At 43.2% G+C, this 15992-nt stretch overlaps 4 non-coding genes across 4 annotated transcripts; all 4 read left to right on the forward strand.

Moving 5' to 3' along the window:
• Positions 1–2670: 2670 nt before the first annotated feature.
• Positions 2671–2753, forward strand: TRNAL-CAG (transfer RNA leucine (anticodon CAG)). The gene has a single exon. It is a non-coding gene; the product is annotated as a tRNA-Leu (tRNA).
• A 2782-nt stretch (positions 2754–5535) lies between these two features.
• Positions 5536–5618, forward strand: TRNAL-CAG (transfer RNA leucine (anticodon CAG)). Its single transcript has one exon. It is a non-coding gene; the product is annotated as a tRNA-Leu (tRNA).
• Positions 5619–8400: 2782 nt separating this feature from the next.
• TRNAL-CAG (transfer RNA leucine (anticodon CAG)) lies at positions 8401–8483 on the forward strand. Its single transcript has one exon. It is a non-coding gene; the product is annotated as a tRNA-Leu (tRNA).
• A 7249-nt stretch (positions 8484–15732) lies between these two features.
• On the forward strand, positions 15733–15815 carry TRNAL-CAA (transfer RNA leucine (anticodon CAA)). Its single transcript has one exon. It is a non-coding gene; the product is annotated as a tRNA-Leu (tRNA).
• The last annotated feature ends 177 nt before the right edge of the window (positions 15816–15992 follow it).

The raw sequence follows: 15992 nt of genomic DNA on the forward strand, positions 1-15992 counted from the left end.
AACTTACCTGAATGTGCCTGCACCGAAAAAAACATCTCAGGAGTACGAAAGGTCTAAGGCACATCTGGTAAATATTATTATTGTGTTTCATGTTCTTCCAAAAATACCTCTCTCAAAAGTAGTAGAACGGCAGTGCACACCTTGGGACCACCCCAGAACAGAAAGGAATGCATGCGAGCAGAAAAACTTAGAGCACACAGGAAACTGTATTATATATTATATTAGCAGCCCTGCCAAGTACTCAGGGCCATGCGTCATGTGCTGCTCAATTCCAGCTTTTTTCGTTGAATTCTGGGATTTGTAGTTTTGTTTGTGCCATTAGAAAACCGCCACAGAATTCAATGGCAAAAACCTGTACTGGAGCAGCACAAAACGCAGGGACCTGGTAAACTTGCCAGCAATGTGATAATATGGCCTGAGACGTAAGGCTGATGCTTGTGTAGTGAGATAACGTTTTGTATGTTATCTATGTGTTGTGTGTATGTTATTTGCATAGCGCACACAACCAAAGCGCAGTAGAGTTCTGTAGATGATCAAAGGCAAGCATAAACTCAATGAGTGATAGTAGACACTTAGGGGCAGATTTATCATTCCTTGACGCAGCGCAATGCGACAAGCTGCCTTGCTGCTCTGCGTGAAAGGGAGAGGACAGATATGCACTGTATTTACCATTATACAGTGCATTTCTGTCTTTTCCTTTTGGCTGCCTAGCACCAAAGCAGGCAGGCACGCTTGCGTCGTGTTTCATGGGTGCCTTTGAAGGAGCCGAGATTGTTTTTGTGCACCCAGGGATAACTTCCTACACAGAAACAATCCTAAGAGGCACTTACCTCTGTACGTATCCTGCCGAAGGAAGCACAGGTAGAAAGAGGGAAAAACAAGGAGAAATAAAGATATTTCTTCTCGTTATGCCTCACATGGCAAGCCGTGGCATTGTGACGCATTCCCAGACTACGAATGAGAAATCTGGGAATGTGCCAAAATCCATGGGTGGATGCGTGGGAACATCCACTTTCACCCATAGAACACCTCCCTGCTGCAGAGTAAAGCAGACAGAGATTTGAGCTGTAGCATAGTATTAGTAGTAAAGGTAGTAGTAGTGATGGAAGTAGTTACAGAACTAGCAGTAGTCCCAGTAATAGTGTGAAATGCAGAAGTATTGGTAGAAGTAGTCAGAGTACTACTAGCAGACACAAAAATAATGGTAATAGTAATAAAAGTAGCAGCAGATGTGTAGTCACAATACTAGCAGTAGGAATTGTAGGAGTGAAATAGCAGTAGTAGTGGAAGTGGTGATAAACTATTAGAAAGCATTGTACTAGTAGTAAGGAAATTACCACCAGTAGTGAAGTAGCATTAGTGCTAGTAGTAGTAGTACTGGTAGTTGTAGTGGTACTGAAGGTAGCAGTAGTAGTGTAAGTAGTCACAGTATTAGTAGTAGTCATTGTGGTAGTAGCAGTAAGAAATGTATCAATAGTAGTGTAAGCAGTCACAGTATTAGTAGTATTCATTGCAGTAGCAGTAGGATAAGTAGTCACAGTATTACTTTATCCATTGTGGTAGTAATAGTAATAAATGTAGCAGTGACAATTTAAGTAATCCAAGTGCTCTTAGTAGCATAGTATTATTAGTAAAGGTAGCAGTAGTGATGGAAATAGTTACTGAACTCCCTCTCCACCAGGAGCCACGCCAGGCTAAAGCAGAGGCTCGGGTTCCAGGGTGTAATGAACCCAGTATCTGAGGGTCAGTTTGTGGCACCTCTCTTCTCAACCGGACTCTCATGACTCCGAGTTAAGACCCCAGCAATGCTTTGCTCCTTTAGCTTGTGTTTATATTTGCTTCCCTTCTGCAGTCCTCTGTTCACCAATGTTTTTTTGTAATTTAAGTAACTTCAAACCATCTACTTTCTCTCCATCATTAACAATTTGTGTGATTCCAAAGTTATAAAAAAACTGTGTTTCCACCCGGGACCTTTCACAAGTGATGCGAACGTGATAACTATTACACTACGGACACTCAAGTGCAAGGCACTGAGAGATTCGTGAACAAATCCCAAATGAGAGCAGGTGCCACCCATGGGATACAATCAACAGTGGAATTATTTCCAGAGCTTGTCATTGCTCCCTTCATTTACTGTCTGCATTTGCCATTGGTTTGTTCATCCATTCTGCTGCTGAAAACCTCTTGCTGAGCCCATTCCCTTAAGTGTATTCTGAATTCTCACGAACTCGCTGAGTTTTCTCTGTGGCTGGTACCCCGCTCGGTTTTCGAGGCAGCTCGGCCCAGAGTTATCAGAACGGTAGGCGCATGCTGGGGCCTGTGGCTGAGGTGGCCTTCATGATTCCAGCGCCCCGAAGCCTGTCCTGCATCGAGAGCAATAAACTAATCGCAGGCTCTGTTGCAGCAGCAAAGTTTGAGTCTGATGGTTTTCTTTGTGATATTATTTCCTGTTGTGGCGAATCGATCCTCCAAAGAACCCCAAATAAGTCAGGTTTTTTAAATGATCGGAGTGGGGCAAAAGGAACAGGTGCTTGGAAAGATGGCATATTAAAGGGCGTTGATACTGGAGGCGCGGACCACATGAGAAAAAATTTGAAGAATTTGCTGGAATGGAGAAGGCAGTTTATTGATAGAAACTGTCATGTGCACCAGAAGAAGCTAGTATTACCTGTCAGGATGGCCGAGCGGTCTAAGGCGCTGCGTTCAGGTCGCAGTCTCCCCTGGAGGCGTGGGTTCGAATCCCACTTCTGACAAATCGCCTTTATTTAGCTGCTTGCATAAACGGCCAGCTCAAGGACTAGCTCAACATTACACACCACCTAATATATGCCTGTAAAAGAATGACACTATTTCATACTTCCTATACAACTTACCTGAATGTGCCTGCACGAAAAAAACATCTCAGGAGTACGAAAGGTCAAAGGCACATCTGGTAAATATTATTATTGTGTTTCTTGTTCTTCCAAAACTACCTCTCTCAAAAGTAGTAGAACGGCAGTGCACACCTTGGGACCACCCCAGAACAGAAAGGAATGCCTGCGAGCAGAAAAACTTAGAGCACACAGCAAACTGTATTATATATTATATTAGCAGCCCTGCCAAGTACTCAGGGCCATGCGTCATGTGCTGCTCCAGTCCAGCTTTTTTCGTTGAATTCTGGGATTTGTAGTTTTGTTTGTGCCATTAGAAAACCGCCACAGAATTCAATGGCAAAAACCTGTACTGGAGCAGCACAAAACGCAGGGACCTGGTAAACTTGCCAGCAATGTGATAATATGGCCTGACACGTAAGGCTGATGCTTGTGTAGTGAGATAACGTTTTGTATGTTATCTATGTGTTGTGTGCATGTTATTTGCATAGCGCACACAACCAAAGCGCAGTAGAGTTCTGTAGATGATCAAAGGCAAGCATAAACTCAATGAGTGATAGTAGACACTTAGGGGCAGATTTATCATTCCTTGACGCAGCGCAATGCGACAAGCTACCTTGCTGCTCTGCGTGAAAGGGAGAGGACAGATATGCACTGTATTTACCATTATACAGTGCATTTCTGTCTTTTCCTTTTGGCTGCCTAGCACCAAAGCAGGCAGGCACGCTTGCGTCGTGTTTCATGGGTGCCTTTGAAGGAGCCGAGATTGTTTTTGTGCACCCAGGGATAACTTCCTACACAGAAACAATCCTAAGAGGCACTTACCTCTGTACGTATCCTGCCGAAGGAAGCACAGGTAGAAAGAGGGAAAAACAAGGAGAAATAAAGATATTTCTTCTCGTTATGCCTCACATGGCAAGCCGTGGCATTGTGACGCATTCCCAGACTACGAATGAGAAATCTGGGAATGTGCCAAAATCCATGGGTGGATGCGTGGGAACATCCACTTTCACCCATGGAACACCTCCCTGCTGCAGAGTAAAGCAGACAGAGATTTGAGCTGTAGCATAGTATTAGTAGTAAAGGTAGTAGTAGTGATGGAAGTAGTTACAGAACTAGCAGTAGTCCCAGTAATAGTGTGAAATGCAGAAGTATTGGTAGAAGTAGTCAGAGTACTACTAGCAGACACAAAAATAATGGTAATAGTAATAAAAGTAGCAGCAGATGTGTAGTCACAATACTAGCAGTAGGAATTGTAGGAGTGAAATAGCAGTAGTAGTGGAAGTGGTGATAAACTATTAGAAAGCATTGTACTAGTAGTAAGGAAATTACCACCAGTAGTGAAGTAGCATTAGTGCTAGTAGTAGTAGTACTGGTAGTTGTAGTGGTACTGAAGGTAGCAGTAGTAGTGTAAGTAGTCACAGTATTAGTAGTAGTCATTGTGGTAGTAGCAGTAAGAAATGTATCAATAGTAGTGTAAGCAGTCACAGTATTAGTAGTATTCATTGCAGTAGCAGTAGGATAAGTAGTCACAGTATTACTTTATCCATTGTGGTAGTAATAGTAATAAATGTAGCAGTGACAATTTAAGTAATCCAAGTGCTCTTAGTAGCATAGTATTATTAGTAAAGGTAGCAGTAGTGATGGAAATAGTTACTGAACTCCCTCTCCACCAGGAGCCACGCCAGGCTAAAGCAGAGGCTCGGGTTCCAGGGTGTAATGAACCCAGTATCTGAGGGTCAGTTTGTGGCACCTCTCTTCTCAACCGGACTCTCATGACTCCGAGTTAAGACCCCAGCAATGCTTTGCTCCTTTAGCTTGTGTTTATATTTGCTTCCCTTCTGCAGTCCTCTGTTCACCAATGTTTTTTTGTAATTTAAGTAACTTCAAACCATCTACTTTCTCTCCATCATTAACAATTTGTGTGATTCCAAAGTTATAAAAAAACTGTGTTTCCACCCGGGACCTTTCACATGTGATGCGAACGTGATAACTATTACACTACGGACACTCAAGTGCAAGGCACTGAGAGATTCGTGAACAAATCCCAAATGAGAGCAGGTGCCACCCATGGGATACAATCAACAGTGGAATTATTTCCAGAGCTTGTCATTGCTCCCTTCATTTACTGTCTGCATTTGCCATTGGTTTGTTCATCCATTCTGCTGCTGAAAACCTCTTGCTGAGCCCATTCCCTTAAGTGTATTCTGAATTCTCACGAACTCGCTGAGTTTTCTCTGTGGCTGGTACCCCGCTTGGTTTCCGAGGCAGCTCGGCCCAGAGTTATCAGAACGGTAGGCGCATGCTGGGGCCTGTGGCTGAGGTGGCCTTCATGATTCCAGCGCCCCGAAGCCTGTCCTGCATCGAGAGCAATAAACTAATCGCAGGCTCTGTTGCAGCAGCAAATTTTGAGTCTGATGGTTTTCTTTGTGATATTATTTCCTGTTGTGGCGAATCGATCCTCCAAAGAACCCCAAATAAGTCAGGTTTTTTAAATGATCGGAGTGGGGCAAAAGGAACAGGTGCTTGGAAAGATGGCATATTAAAGGGCGTTGATACTGGAGGCGCGGACCACATGAGAAAAAATTCGAAGAATTTGCTGGAATGGAGAAGGCAGTTTATTGATAGAAACTGTCATGTGCACCAGAAGAAGCTAGTATTACCTGTCAGGATGGCCGAGCGGTCTAAGGCGCTGCGTTCAGGTCGCAGTCTCCCCTGGAGGCGTGGGTTCGAATCCCACTTCTGACAAATCGCCTTTATTTAGCTGCTTGCATAAACGGCCAGCTCAAGGACTAGCTCAACATTACACACCACCTAATATATGCCTGTAAAAGAATGACACTATTTCATACTTCCTATACAACTTACCTGAATGTGCCTGCACGAAAAAAACATCTCAGGAGTACGAAAGGTCAAAGGCACATCTGGTAAATATTATTATTGTGTTTCTTGTTCTTCCAAAACTACCTCTCTCAAAAGTAGTAGAACGGCAGTGCACACCTTGGGACCACCCCAGAACAGAAAGGAATGCCTGCGAGCAGAAAAACTTAGAGCACACAGCAAACTGTATTATATATTATATTAGCAGCCCTGCCAAGTACTCAGGGCCATGCGTCATGTGCTGCTCCAGTCCAGCTTTTTTCGTTGAATTCTGGGATTTGTAGTTTTGTTTGTGCCATTAGAAAACCGCCACAGAATTCAATGGCAAAAACCTGTACTGGAGCAGCACAAAACGCAGGGACCTGGTAAACTTGCCAGCAATGTGATAATATGGCCTGACACGTAAGGCTGATGCTTGTGTAGTGAGATAACGTTTTGTATGTTATCTATGTGTTGTGTGCATGTTATTTGCATAGCGCACACAACCAAAGCGCAGTAGAGTTCTGTAGATGATCAAAGGCAAGCATAAACTCAATGAGTGATAGTAGACACTTAGGGGCAGATTTATCATTCCTTGACGCAGCGCAATGCGACAAGCTACCTTGCTGCTCTGCGTGAAAGGGAGAGGACAGATATGCACTGTATTTACCATTATACAGTGCATTTCTGTCTTTTCCTTTTGGCTGCCTAGCACCAAAGCAGGCAGGCACGCTTGCGTCGTGTTTCATGGGTGCCTTTGAAGGAGCCGAGATTGTTTTTGTGCACCCAGGGATAACTTCCTACACAGAAACAATCCTAAGAGGCACTTACCTCTGTACGTATCCTGCCGAAGGAAGCACAGGTAGAAAGAGGGAAAAACAAGGAGAAATAAAGATATTTCTTCTCGTTATGCCTCACATGGCAAGCCGTGGCATTGTGACGCATTCCCAGACTACGAATGAGAAATCTGGGAATGTGCCAAAATCCATGGGTGGATGCGTGGGAACATCCACTTTCACCCATGGAACACCTCCCTGCTGCAGAGTAAAGCAGACAGAGATTTGAGCTGTAGCATAGTATTAGTAGTAAAGGTAGTAGTAGTGATGGAAGTAGTTACAGAACTAGCAGTAGTCCCAGTAATAGTGTGAAATGCAGAAGTATTGGTAGAAGTAGTCAGAGTACTACTAGCAGACACAAAAATAATGGTAATAGTAATAAAAGTAGCAGCAGATGTGTAGTCACAATACTAGCAGTAGGAATTGTAGGAGTGAAATAGCAGTAGTAGTGGAAGTGGTGATAAACTATTAGAAAGCATTGTACTAGTAGTAAGGAAATTACCACCAGTAGTGAAGTAGCATTAGTGCTAGTAGTAGTAGTACTGGTAGTTGTAGTGGTACTGAAGGTAGCAGTAGTAGTGTAAGTAGTCACAGTATTAGTAGTAGTCATTGTGGTAGTAGCAGTAAGAAATGTATCAATAGTAGTGTAAGCAGTCACAGTATTAGTAGTATTCATTGCAGTAGCAGTAGGATAAGTAGTCACAGTATTACTTTATCCATTGTGGTAGTAATAGTAATAAATGTAGCAGTGACAATTTAAGTAATCCAAGTGCTCTTAGTAGCATAGTATTATTAGTAAAGGTAGCAGTAGTGATGGAAATAGTTACTGAACTCCCTCTCCACCAGGAGCCACGCCAGGCTAAAGCAGAGGCTCGGGTTCCAGGGTGTAATGAACCCAGTATCTGAGGGTCAGTTTGTGGCACCTCTCTTCTCAACCGGACTCTCATGACTCCGAGTTAAGACCCCAGCAATGCTTTGCTCCTTTAGCTTGTGTTTATATTTGCTTCCCTTCTGCAGTCCTCTGTTCACCAATGTTTTTTTGTAATTTAAGTAACTTCAAACCATCTACTTTCTCTCCATCATTAACAATTTGTGTGATTCCAAAGTTATAAAAAAACTGTGTTTCCACCCGGGACCTTTCACATGTGATGCGAACGTGATAACTATTACACTACGGACACTCAAGTGCAAGGCACTGAGAGATTCGTGAACAAATCCCAAATGAGAGCAGGTGCCACCCATGGGATACAATCAACAGTGGAATTATTTCCAGAGCTTGTCATTGCTCCCTTCATTTACTGTCTGCATTTGCCATTGGTTTGTTCATCCATTCTGCTGCTGAAAACCTCTTGCTGAGCCCATTCCCTTAAGTGTATTCTGAATTCTCACGAACTCGCTGAGTTTTCTCTGTGGCTGGTACCCCGCTTGGTTTCCGAGGCAGCTCGGCCCAGAGTTATCAGAACGGTAGGCGCATGCTGGGGCCTGTGGCTGAGGTGGCCTTCATGATTCCAGCGCCCCGAAGCCTGTCCTGCATCGAGAGCAATAAACTAATCGCAGGCTCTGTTGCAGCAGCAAATTTTGAGTCTGATGGTTTTCTTTGTGATATTATTTCCTGTTGTGGCGAATCGATCCTCCAAAGAACCCCAAATAAGTCAGGTTTTTTAAATGATCGGAGTGGGGCAAAAGGAACAGGTGCTTGGAAAGATGGCATATTAAAGGGCGTTGATACTGGAGGCGCGGACCACATGAGAAAAAATTCGAAGAATTTGCTGGAATGGAGAAGGCAGTTTATTGATAGAAACTGTCATGTGCACCAGAAGAAGCTAGTATTACCTGTCAGGATGGCCGAGCGGTCTAAGGCGCTGCGTTCAGGTCGCAGTCTCCCCTGGAGGCGTGGGTTCGAATCCCACTTCTGACAAATCGCCTTTATTTAGCTGCTTGCATAAACGGCCAGCTCAAGGACTAGCTCAACATTACACACCACCTAATATATGCCTGTAAAAGAATGACACTATTTCATACTTCCTATACAACTTACCTGAATGTGCCTGCACGAAAAAAACATCTCAGGAGTACGAAAGGTCAAAGGCACATCTGGTAAATATTATTATTGTGTTTCTTGTTCTTCCAAAACTACCTCTCTCAAAAGTAGTAGAACGGCAGTGCACACCTTGGGACCACCCCAGAACAGAAAGGAATGCCTGCGAGCAGAAAAACTTAGAGCACACAGCAAACTGTATTATATATTATATTAGCAGCCCTGCCAAGTACTCAGGGCCATGCGTCATGTGCTGCTCCAGTCCAGCTTTTTTCGTTGAATTCTGGGATTTGTAGTTTTGTTTGTGCCATTAGAAAACCGCCACAGAATTCAATGGCAAAAACCTGTACTGGAGCAGCACAAAACGCAGGGACCTGGTAAACTTGCCAGCAATGTGATAATATGGCCTGACACGTAAGGCTGATGCTTGTGTAGTGAGATAACGTTTTGTATGTTATCTATGTGTTGTGTGCATGTTATTTGCATAGCGCACACAACCAAAGCGCAGTAGAGTTCTGTAGATGATCAAAGGCAAGCATAAACTCAATGAGTGATAGTAGACACTTAGGGGCAGATTTATCATTCCTTGACGCAGCGCAATGCGACAAGCTACCTTGCTGCTCTGCGTGAAAGGGAGAGGACAGGTATGCACTGTATTTACCATTATACAGTGCATTTCTGTCTTTTCCTTTTGGCTGCCTAGCACCAAAGCAGGCAGGCACGCTTGCGTCCTGTTTCATGGGTGCCTTTGAAGGAGCCGAGATTGTTTTTGTGCACCCAGGGATAACTTCCTACACAGAAACAATCCTAAGAGGCACTTACCTCTGTACGTATCCTGCCGAAGGAAGCACAGGTAGAAAGAGGGAAAAACAAGGAGAAATAAAGATATTTCTTCTCGTTATGCCTCACATGGCAAGCCGTGGCATTGTGACGCATTCCCAGACTACTAATGAGAAATCTGGGAATGTGCCAAAATCCATGGGTGGATGCGTGGGAACACCCACTTTCACCCATGGAACACCTCCCTGCTGCAGAGTAAAGCAGACAGAGATTTGAGCTGTAGCATAGTATTAGTAGTAAAGGTAGTAGTAGTGATGGAAGTAGTTACAGAACTAGCAGTAGTCCCAGTAATAGTGTGAAATGCAGAAGTATTGGTAGAAGTAGTCAGAGTACTACTAGCAGACACAAAAATAATGGTAATAGTAATAAAAGTAGCAGCAGATGTGTAGTCACAATACTAGCAGTAGGAATTGTAGGAGTGAAATAGCAGTAGTAGTGGAAGTGGTGATAAACTATTAGAAAGCATTGTACTAGTAGTAAGGAAATTACCACCAGTAGTGAAGTAGCATTAGTGCTAGTAGTAGTAGTACTGGTAGTTGTAGTGGTACTGAAGGTAGCAGTAGTAGTGTAAGTAGTCACAGTATTAGTAGTAGTCATTGTGGTAGTAGCAGTAAGAAATGTATCAATAGTAGTGTAAGCAGTCACAGTATTAGTAGTATTCATTGCAGTAGCAGTAGGATAAGTAGTCACAGTATTACTTTATCCATTGTGGTAGTAATAGTAATAAATGTAGCAGTGACAATTTAAGTAATCCAAGTGCTCTTAGTAGCATAGTATTATTAGTAAAGGTAGCAGTAGTGATGGAAATAGTTACTGAACTCCCTCTCCACCAGGAGCCACGCCAGGCTAAAGCAGAGGCTCGGGTTCCAGGGTGTAATGAACCCAGTATCTGAGGGTGAGTTTGTGGCACCTCTCTTCTCAACCGGACTCTCATGACTCCGAGTTAAGACCCCAGCAATGCTTTGCTCCTTTAGCTTGTGTTTATATTTCCTTCCCTTCTGCAGTCCTCTGTTCACCAATGTTTTTTTGTAATTTAAGTAACTTCAAACCATCTACTTTCTCTCTATCATTAACAATTTGTGTGATTCCAAAGTTATAAAAAAACTGTGTTTCCACCCGGGACCTTTGATAGAGCGGTCCGTAGTAATAATTTTACCTGTGTTCGGACGCTTTTTAGGCCGATGAATCTTTTGACTAAGTGGGAACTCTCTGTACTCTTAATCAATCAATTTCATTCAAATCAATAATCAATAACGAACATAAGCAATACCTTGATCAACATAACACTTGACAATTAATCCAGAATACATTTCGGCGAACCCTGACCTTTCAGTCAGGAATAACCACACCAGTTTATTCAAAGTTAGTGAATTTTATTTCCCTATATTAACAAAGCTAGCACAATATAGATGTGTCTCAACACCAAATGATAAACATATATGAACATTAATAGCTGTCCATAACGGCGGAACAAGTGCAATCTATGTAGCATTTGAATCACAAGGCATTCGATAATAGCAATGCAAATTACTAATACTATAATCTGTAATGAACTAATTGCATACATTTAGTCAGCATAACAAGATCTCAAATTGCATCGTGCGACATATGGAGTCCTCGTCTAACCTCAAATTAGCATCGGCATGTGGGACTTCATGCAAAAACAATTTAGCAACATTAATTTAGAAAAAACTCCTAACTAGGGATCTTATCAAAATCAGCAGTTGGTTACCTAAAAGAAACACAATGCAATTTTACAATTTCCTTTCATATTTACCAATTACGATCAGCATACAAGGAAGTCTTCATCTCACAGGTACCGTTCTTCGGTCAGCATGGGTACCGTTTCGATCAGCATAGGACGGGGCAAAGGGGCAGGGGTGGACGGGGCAATTGCCTCACGGCGGCAAGGTAAAACTACTACTTCATGCAAAGGGATCAAAGTTAAAGTTTCTAGGGCAAGAATCATCTAAAGTCTCTTTCTCTCGATTAGAGAAAGAATCAAAGTCTCTTTCAAAATGGCGTCGCAGCAAAGTGGGCCATAATAGCTACGAAGTCTACAAAATGGCGGGATGTCCAATAATGGAGAGAGAGTTTCCTCTCGTGCACCTGGTTTTTATAGACAACAGTTCGAATCCAGTAGGGTCTTCCATTGGAGGGTTCATAGGTTAGCTTCAAATTGTCCAATCAAAAACGACAGTTCTCAAGCTTTTACTTAAGCATACATTATCCTTGGAGATGGGTACGCAAGTTGCAACATTTTATGCCAATTAGCTTACTCTCAGAACTTCCATTGTCCGCACCTGCAGATCGACCTTGGAGTAAAGAGAAAATATGCCAGGCTGGCACGAAACCTTAAGATAAGCATGTGAACGGTTTCTGTGGAAAAGTACAGCTTCAAGCAAAAATACACGTTTATTAGCACAGTGGAAAAATACGAGCATCTAAACCGTGAGACCAGGCCACTAGGCCAAAGCCTCCGCTAAAGTCATGCTAAGCTAAAGCATTTCAAACAAGCAAATCAAAGCACACGTTTTCGATTATGTCGGATTAGTGCAGTTCTAATACATCACGTTATATAAAGCACGCGTATAAATGTTGGCAAACTATTCTGAGGGCACATTTTGTCCCCGTACAATCTTTATTAGTTTGGTTAAAGTCACACATGATTATTTCACACTACGTTTACGCATTAATAAAAGCAAAACCTTCATTTTCTGCTTCATCACCTTTCACATGTGATGCGAACGTGATAACTACTACACTACGGACACTCAAGTGCAAGGCACTGAGAGATTCGTGAACAAATCCCAAATGAGAGCAGGTGCCACCCATGGGATACAATCAACAGTGAAATTATTTCCAGAGCTTGTCATTGCTCCCTTCATTTACTGTCTGCATTTGCCATCGGTTTGTTCATCCATCCTGCTGCTGAAAACCTCTTGCTGAGCCGATTCCCTTCAGTGTATTCTGAATTCTCACGAACTCGCTGAGTTTTCTCTGTGGCTGGTACCCGCTCGGTTTTCGAGGCAGCTCGGCCCAGAGTTATCAGAACGGTAGGCGCACGCTTGGGCCTGTGGCTGAGGTGGCCTTCATGATTCCAGCGCCCCAAAGCCTGTCCTGCATCGAGAGCAATAAACTAATCGCAGGCTGTGTTGCAGCTGCAAAGTTTGAGTCTGATGGTTTTCTTTGTGATATTATTTCCCGTTGTGGCGAATCGATCCTCCAAAGAACCCCAAATAAGTCAGGTTTTTTAAATGATCGGAGTGGGGCAAAAGGAACAGGTGATTGGAAAGATGGCATATTAAAGGGCGTTGATACTGGAGGCGCGGACCACATGAGAAAAAATTTGTAGAATCTGCTGGAATGGAGAAGGCAGTTTATGGATAGAAACTGTCATGTGCACCACAAGAAGCTAGTATTACCTGTCAGGATGGCCGAGCGGTCTAAGGCGCTGCGTTCAGGTTGCAGTCTTCCCTGGAGGCGAGGGTTCGAATCCTTCTTCTGACAAATTGCTTTTATTTAGCTGCTTGCATAAACGGCCAGCTCAAGGACTAGCTCAACATTACACACCACCTGTAAGCCTGTAAAAGAATGACACTATTTCATACTTCCTATACAACTTACCTGAATGTGCCTGCACGAAAAAAACATCTCAGGAGTACGAAAGGTCTAAGGCACATCTGGTAAATATTATTATTGTGTTTCTTGTTCTTCCAAAACTACCTCTCTCAAAAGTAGTAGAACGGCAGTGCACACCTTGGGACCACCCCAGAACAGAAAGGAATGCCTGCAAGCAGGAAAACTTAGAGCACACAGCAAACTGTATTATATATTATATTAGCAGCCCTGCCAAGAACTCAGGGCCATGCGTCATGTGCTGCTCCAGTCCAGCTTTTTTCGTTGAATTCTGGGATTTGTAGTTTTGTTTGTGCCATTAGAAAACCGCCACAGAATTCAATGGCAAAAACCTGTACTGGAGCAGCACAAAACGCAGGGACCTGGTAAACTTGCCAGCAATGTGATAATATGGCCTGACACGTAAGGCTGATGCTTGTGTAGTGAGATAACGTTTTGTATGTTATCTATGTGTTGTGTGTATGTTATTTGCATAGCGCACACAACCAAAGCGCAGTAGAGTTCTGTAGATGATCAAAGGCAAGCATAAACTCAATGAGTGATAGTAGACACTTAGGGGCAGATTTCTCATTCCTTGACGCAGCGCAATGCGACAAGCTGCCTTGCTGCTCTGCGTGAAAGGGAGAGGACAGGTATGCACTGTATTTACCATTATACAGTGCATTTCTGTCTTTTCCTTTTGGCTGCCTAGCACCAAAGCAGGCAGGCACTCTTGCGTCGTGTTTCAAGGGTGCCTTTGAAGGAGCCGAGATTGTTTTTGTGCACCCAGGGATAACTTCCTACACAGAAACAATCCTAAGAGGCACTTACCTCTGTACGTATCCTGCCGAAGGAAGCACAGGTAGAAAGAGGGAAAAACAAGGAGAAATAAAGATATTTCTTCTCGTTATGCCTCACATGGCAAGCCGTGCAATTGTGACGCATTCCCAGACTACGAATGAGAAATCTGGGAATGTGCCAAAATCCATGGGTGGATGCGTGGGAACACCCACTTTCACCCATGGAACACCTCCCTGCTGCAGAGTAAAGCAGACAGAGATTTGAGCTGTAGCAAAGTATTAGTTATAAAGGTAGTAGTAGTGATGGAAGTAGTTACAGAACTAGCAGTAGTCCCAGTAATAGTGTGAAATGCAGAAGTATTGGTAGAAGTAGTCAGAGTACTACTAGCAGACACAAAAATAATGGTAATAGTAATAAAAGTAGCAGCAGATGTGTAGTCACAATACTAGCAGTAGGAATTGTAGGAGTGAAATAGCAGTAGTAGTGGAAGTGGTGATAAACTATTAGAAAGCATTGTACTAGTAGTAAGGAAATTACCACCAGTAGTGAAGTAGCATTAGTGCTAGTAGTAGTAGTACTGGTAGTTGTAGTGGTACTGAAGGTAGCAGTAGTAGTGTAAGTAGTCACAGTATTAGTAGTAGTCATTGTGGTAGTAGCAGTAAGAAATGTATCAATAGTAGTGTAAGCAGTCACAGTATTAGTAGTATTCATTGCAGTAGCAGTAGGATAAGTAGTCACAGTATTACTTTATCCATTGTGGTAGTAATAGTAATAAATGTAGCAGTGACAATTTAAGTAATCCAAGTGCTCTTAGTAGCATAGTATTATTAGTAAAGGTAGCAGTAGTGATGGAAATAGTTACTGAACTCCCTCTCTACCAGGAGCCACGCCAGGCTAAAGCAGAGGCTCGGGTTCCAGGGTGTAATGAACCCAGTATCTGAGGGTCAGTTTGTGGCACCTCTCTTCTCAACTGGACTCTCATGACTCTGAGTTAAGACCCCAGCAATGCTTTGCTCCTTTAGCTTGTGTTTATATTTGCTTCCCTTCTGCAGTCCTCTGTTCACCAATGTTTTTTTGTAATTTAAGTAACTTCAAACCATCTACTTTCTCTCCATCATTAACAATTTGTGTGATTCCAAAGTTATAAAAAAACTGTGTTTCCACCCGGGACCTTTCACATGTGATGCGAACGTGATAACTATTACACTACGGACACTCAAGTGCAAGGCACTGAGAGATTCGTGAACAAATCCCAAATGAGAGCAGGTGCCACCCATGGGATACAATCAACAGTGGAATTATTTCCAGAGCTTGTCATTGCTCCCTTCATTTACTGTCTGCATTTGCCATTGGTTTGTTCATCCATTCTGCTGCTGAAAACCTCTTGCTGAGCCCATTCCCTTAAGTGTATTCTGAATTCTCACGAACTCGCTGAGTTTTCTCTGTGGCTGGTACCCCGCTCGGTTTTCGAGGCAGCTCGGCCCAGAGTTATCAGAACGGTAGGCGCATGCTGGGGCCTGTGGCTGAGGTAGCCTTCATGATTCCAGCGCCCCGAAGCCTGTCCTGCATCGAGAGCAATAAACTAATCGCAGGCTCTGTTGCAGCAGCAAAGTTTGAGTCTGATGGTTTTCTTTGTGATATTATTTCCTGTTGTGGCGAATCGATCCTCCAAAGAACCCCAAATAAGTCAGGTTTTTTAAATGATCAGAGTGGGGCAAAAGGAACAGGTGCTTGGAAAGATGGCATATTAAAGGGCGTTGATACTGGAGGCGCGGACCACATGAGAAAAAATTTGTAGAATCTGCTGGAATGGAGAAGGCAGTTTATTGATAGAAACTGTCATGTGCACCAGAAGAAGCTAGTATTACCTGTCAGGATGGCCGAGCGGTCTAAGGCGCTGCGTTCAAATCGCAGTCTCCCCTGGAGGCGTGGGTTCGAATCCCACTTCTGACAAATCGCCTTTATTTAGCTGCTTGCATAAACGGCCAGCTCAAGGACTAGCTCAACATTACACACCACCTAATATATGCCTGTAAAAGAATGACACTATGTCATACTTCCTATACAACTTACCTGAATGTGCCTGCACGAAAAAAACATCTCAGGAGTACGAAAGGTCAAAGGCACATC

This window comes from Pleurodeles waltl, chromosome 4_2 (assembly GCF_031143425.1).
Source record: "Pleurodeles waltl isolate 20211129_DDA chromosome 4_2, aPleWal1.hap1.20221129, whole genome shotgun sequence".
NCBI lineage: Eukaryota > Metazoa > Chordata > Amphibia > Caudata > Salamandridae > Pleurodeles > Pleurodeles waltl.